The sequence below is a fragment of the Medicago sativa genome, chromosome 4 (assembly GCF_051527215.1).
Source record: "Medicago sativa cultivar Bolivia chromosome 4, Bolivia_mono, whole genome shotgun sequence".
In the NCBI taxonomy this organism is placed as follows: Eukaryota; Viridiplantae; Streptophyta; class Magnoliopsida; order Fabales; family Fabaceae; genus Medicago; species Medicago sativa.
This window is the reverse complement of record NC_140752.1, coordinates 24,767,005-24,772,730: the sequence shown is the minus strand read 5'-3', so window position 1 is coordinate 24,772,730 and position 5,726 is coordinate 24,767,005. Positions and strand designations below refer to the sequence as shown.

The 5,726-nt window shown below is 33.0% G+C and overlaps 1 long non-coding RNA gene across 1 annotated transcript; it reads right to left on the bottom strand.

Annotated features, from left to right (window-relative positions):
• Window positions 1-218: 218 nt before the first annotated feature.
• Window positions 219-4,317, bottom strand: LOC146927204 (uncharacterized). The gene is made up of 7 exons (XR_015005607.1): window positions 4,120-4,317; window positions 3,151-3,251; window positions 2,983-3,045; window positions 2,299-2,419; window positions 1,857-2,053; window positions 608-1,775; window positions 219-502 (listed from the first exon to the last, which is right to left on the bottom strand). It is a non-coding gene; the product is annotated as an uncharacterized LOC146927204 (long non-coding RNA).
• Window positions 4,318-5,726: the final 1,409 nt, after the last annotated feature.

The window sequence follows — 5,726 nt, the reverse complement described above, 5'->3', positions numbered from 1 at the left end:
ACGGAAAATTAGCTTGATGCTATAGATTTCGGAGCTATAGCGACGACATTTTACACCTATTAAATAACTTTAGTCAACCTCCATATCCGTTGGTATAGGACCAAATTGTCCGTTGCTATAGGTTCTCTTTTTTTTTTTTTTAATAAAATTCACCCTAATATAAATATTTTTTAATAATAATAAAATTTTCACAATAATTCCTGGCCAAAAAAATAATATATTCGGCAATACTTTTTTATTGCACTACACAAAATTTAAGGTAACATAAAAAAAAATTAATTATATGATCAAAGTAGTAAGTCTTACAAACATATCAAAATAACAAAATAATGTCAATTTTATATAATAACCAACACAAAAATAGATACTATATCAAAAAAACACTAGATGAGCCTAAACATATCCAAGATAAAAACAATTTCTAATCTTCCTCTCTTCCGTCTTTATCACTGCATCGACTTGAAGAATTTATCTGGTTTGGAATACTAGCACCATCTGTGGCCTATTAAAAATAAAAATAAAATATGTTACAAACTCTACTTAATTCATGTTACCATAATATTCGAAATCTGAACTCAAAAAGTAAAATATCAATTATATAATATACCTGTTTTGCAGCTTGTAAAATATCATTCAAATCTTCTTGAGATAATCAATTTTGTATCACTGACATCATATTTGCTATAAACACATTTGTCCTCTCTTGACTTTTTCGCATTTTCTTAAGCTCGTCCCTCAATTCTTGATTTTCAGACAAAGAAGCTTTTGATTTCTTAGGTTTGGGAATATTGCCTATACAACGCACATGTCCCCTCTTTTCAGCTCCTTTTACTCAGGAATAAATGTCATTCTTCCAAGGCATATGACTTTGTGTCCCAACCGATTGAGAAGTTTCTGCCTCATTCTTATATTTGTTTAGTTCTTCATGTAAAATTTTAAGATATATAGATTATAAGAATACATTTGAAAATAGAATTCATTAATATGATAATCAAAACAATTGAAAAGGGTCACTTTTATGTCATAATCATAACAAAAATGTTCATTAAAATAGAACAATTGAACATAATTCAGAACAGAATTCAAAACAGAGTTCATTAATTTAAAACAAAATTCAGAACATAATTAAATTAGAACAACTGAACCAGAACAATTAAAAAAGAATAAGCAGGATCAAAGTAATGGTTGTGGATGGTCATTCGAATAGGGGACCGCTCATTCGAATATATCAGTTATTTGTAACAACTAGTTCAATTTTACCAACAATAAAAACACACAGCATCATGACAAGACAATCTGAAATGAGGCCAATATAAATAACAAAATTCCCCACCTGAATGGCATCATAAAAATCATTCAAAGGGAACTAACTGAACTATACTTGCAAAACAAACTTCAGAACAAAATTCAATCAGAGGAATTGAACCAGAACAATTGTTACAGAACAATTAAAATTGAATAAGCAAGTCCAATTTTATGTCATAATCAGAACATAATTCGGAACAATTAAAAGAGAACAATTGAACCAGTTTCAATTCTTACGGTCATAATTCAATTTTATAAAACATTCAATTTTATACAATAGCCGGGGATCCAATTTCATTGATTTAACATATCGTTTCAGTATAAGTTATAGAATCAAAAAAGGTATGAACGAAAGAAAGTCTTACTATAAATCTTGCAGCATGTTCATTAACAATTGAACCATCTTTACGAGTATGTGTATCAATGTAAATCTATTTGCGTGTGGGCGACACTCCTTTGGCTTTTTCTTTCTAATACCAAACAAATGAAATTATAAGTAATTTGTTTTATAAATACAATTTATTCAATTACAAGTTCAAATATTAACTAACCTTCTCATTGATCAATTTTGGGAGACTTTTTGTACCCATGCAATGAATATCTTCATATCTTTTACGATTCTGACTATTCTTTTTACTTTCTTTCTACAATTGATACAACATAATGAGCGGAATAACAATACCTTCGATACAAGCAGTGCAGCGACCTTTGGTGCGGATCAAACTCCTCGTCTTCATACAAACTCTCACTATTAAACACACATACAAAGCACACATGTTTAATCTTCAACATTCATTCTGGCAGTTCACACTAAAAAACTAATACAACCAAGTAACAATAGGTCGAAACATGATATCAACAAGCCAAAAAAGCACAGAGGGCTACAATAAAAAGTCTTAATATTTTGGTTTAACTCTGATTGGATCAGAGGGAGTATATGACATTGTAAACTAAAGCACTACAAAGATAGACAAATTAGTTTTCAATTTTTACCTTGTTCAGTAATAAGTATTTCCTTTAAGCTGCCCTTTCAAGTGCAGTTGTCGCTGAACAGAGTAGAGAATAAAGAAAGCTCAACGAAGGTTGTTGAAATTCAACGGAAGTAGGGTACATCCTGTAATAACATATCAAGTATTGATTGTGAGTGAAAGAGATTATCGTAAAAATGTTAATTGAAATAGCATATATATAAGCACTTAACTGAAAAGTGATTAATTGAGTTGATTTTTTAACAATATAATAGATGACCCTACGCAGGGATGACTCTTACAAATTGAGATAGAAATAAAGTGAACTACTAAAAAAGTTAAATGAATATATTAGTACTTTCACAAGTGAGAACAAAGTATTATACCTTCATAAGAATAAGATAAACAATTATAGAACAAGCTTCCAGCAAGAAATGTGCTCATAAATTGTGCTAGCAACCAAGGCATTGGTTTCTATCTTAATTTTTTAGAAGCTAGGACAATTTGTAAGGTATTTCTCAGATAATCAAAACTACCCTTTTATAATAATAAATTATAATAATAAACAAGAAAATTAAAGACACTAATCGATGCACCACCTTTTGTTCTTGCACATAAGATTAGTTTGTTCAACAACACCATGAAAAGATCCAATGTTCTTGAAATTAAGGAAATGCATAGTGACTTCAATAGGACCCACTTAACTTACATAGGAAACTATTCTTCAAAATAACATATGTTTAAGACGTATGCATACATCGGTGCTCTATATCTGTCACATTCATAATAAAGGTGTTGTTAATTATAACCTCTCAATATTGGAAAGATACAACTACTATAAAAAATTAACATTTCAACAACTTATAAAGTAACTTACATCGATAACACAAAGAGAAATAGTAATTCCGATATTTGAGTCTGCATCGTCAATGCATGTTGAATTGGAATTCCCGTGAAGAGTACTGAGTACCAATACCACTGTCCAGTTTTGGATGATGTTGTATAAAATGATACATATGAGTATTTGTTTAATTCAGCTTACATTAAAAGGAAATAGTTATACATAAGGAAAGTAAATTAGGTAAATGGTGTTTATTTCTTAGTCAAGTCATAAGGAAAGTAAATGATACATATAACATTTTCATAAGTTGTTTTCAGCTTATTTTCATAAGCTCTTGAACATAGCTTGTGAAAATAATTATACTAGTTTATATCAAAATAATTTAACTTTATTTTACCTATTGTTATAGAAATAGCTTATACATAAGTGCATATCATGATAAACACTAAAAAGCCTATCATGATAGTGCTATAAGCTGCAAATTAACTTGTTTATCCAAACAGGGCCTATATCCATATGCTCTATAGTATAGCTTACAAAAATAGCTTATAGGTTTAGATTATATGAAAACAGATTGATTTGATTCTATGATTTGTTATAGAAATAGCTTATACATAAGAACTTAACTGAAAAGTGGTTAATTGGGTTAATTTTTTAACAATATAAGCACTTAATTAAGTTGTGTATACATATGGCAATGACAGTATCAAGAAAGCCATCCCATAGTTTGGTGCATCATTAAGCCATGAATTATGTCATATTTCAGTTCAATTGAAGCATGAAGCAAAAAAAATCCATGGCATGTTTGATGTTTCAATGCATTAAAAAAAGCCATTAACAATTCTCAATCCCCATTCCCCAAATTCTAAAACCCTACAAAATTTTCCAATTCTGAAACCCTAAAACACACAATTGATCTAAAACCCTACAAAATTTTCCAATTCTAAAACCCTAAAACAAACAATTGAAGAAGGAATGTTTCAATTAGAGAATCAATTGACTTACCTTGACTTAGAGTGAGTGAAAACTGTGAGAGCGATACTGGGTTTGAAGAAGAGAGAAGCTACTGCTGCTGAGAGTGGAGAAGAGAGAGTCATGGTTGCGGACTGGGTTTGTTTGTTGTTGCGAGAAGATTCATAGTGGCGATTTGTTTGTGAGAAGAGAGAAGGTGGAGCGATTTGTGTTTCTGAGAGGATAGAAGAGCATCACGCGAAAAAGAGAAAAGAAGGAGCGATGTATATGTTTCCTCGGATTTTTTTATCTATAGCAACCCTTATTTCTGCGGTTACTAAAAGTGTCTGTTGCTATATGGCAAATTTCTTGTAGTGTCAGAGGTTTCCTCGGACGCCTGAATTATATTTCAAGATTCATATCTCACATGACTACTACTTGCGGACCAATTTTCAAATTGCTTAGAAAGAACCAGCCTGTTGTGTGGAATGATGAATGTCAGGAAGCTTTTGATAGCATTAAAGAATACTTGTTGGAACCACCTATCCTTGTCCCACCAGTGGAAGGAAGGCCTTTGATTATGTATCTATCAGTGCTAGATGATTCAGTGGGTTGTGTTCTCGGTCAGCAAGATGAGACTGGTAAGAAAGAGCATGCTATCTACTATCTGAGCAAGAAATTCACCGACTGTGAGACTCGGTATACAATGCTTGAAAAGACTTGTTGTGCTTTAGCTTGGGCTGCCAAACGCCTGCGTCATTATATGGTGAATCATACAACTTGGTTGATATCCCGAATGGATCCAATCAAATACATCTTTGAAAAGCCTGCTGTTACTGGAAAGATTGCGCGTTGGCAAATGTTGTTGTCTGAATATGATATTGTGTACAAAGCTCAGAAAGCAATCAAAGGGAGTATCCTTGCTGAGCATCTTGCTTGTCAGCCTCTTGATGATTACCAGCCGATTAAGTTTGATTTCCCTGATGAAGAGATTATGTATCTGAAAGCAAAAGACTGTGAAGAGCCACTGATCAATGAAGGGCCGAATCCCAACAGCAAGTGGGGATTGGTGTTTGATGGTGCTGTTAATGCTTATGGTAAAGGAATTGGGGCCATCATTGTAACTCCACAGGGGCACCACATTCCTTTCACCGCTCGAATAACTTTTGAATGCACGAACAACATAGCTGAATATGAAGCATGCATCTTGGGCATTGAAGAAGCCATTGACCCGAGAATCAAGCACCTTGACATCTATGGAGATTCTGTACTTGTTATTAATCAGATAAAGGGTGAATGGGAGACTCATCATGAGAAGCTGATCCCTTACCGTGACTATGCCAGACGTCTGTTGACATACTTTACCAAGGTCGAGCTGCACCACATCCCTCGGGATGAGAACCAGATGGCTGACGCTCTTGCTACCTTGTCTTCTATGTTTCGTGTCAATCACTGGAATGATGTGTCTGTGATCAAAGTGCAGCGTCTTGATAGACCCACTCATGTGTTTACTATTGAAAATATGCCATATCGAGCTAATGAAGATGTGAATGACGGAAAACCTTGGTATTACAACATCAAACAATTCTTGCAGAATCATGAATATCCACCTGGTGCTTCCAACAGGGATAAAAAGACTTTGAGACGATGGGCTAGTAAAT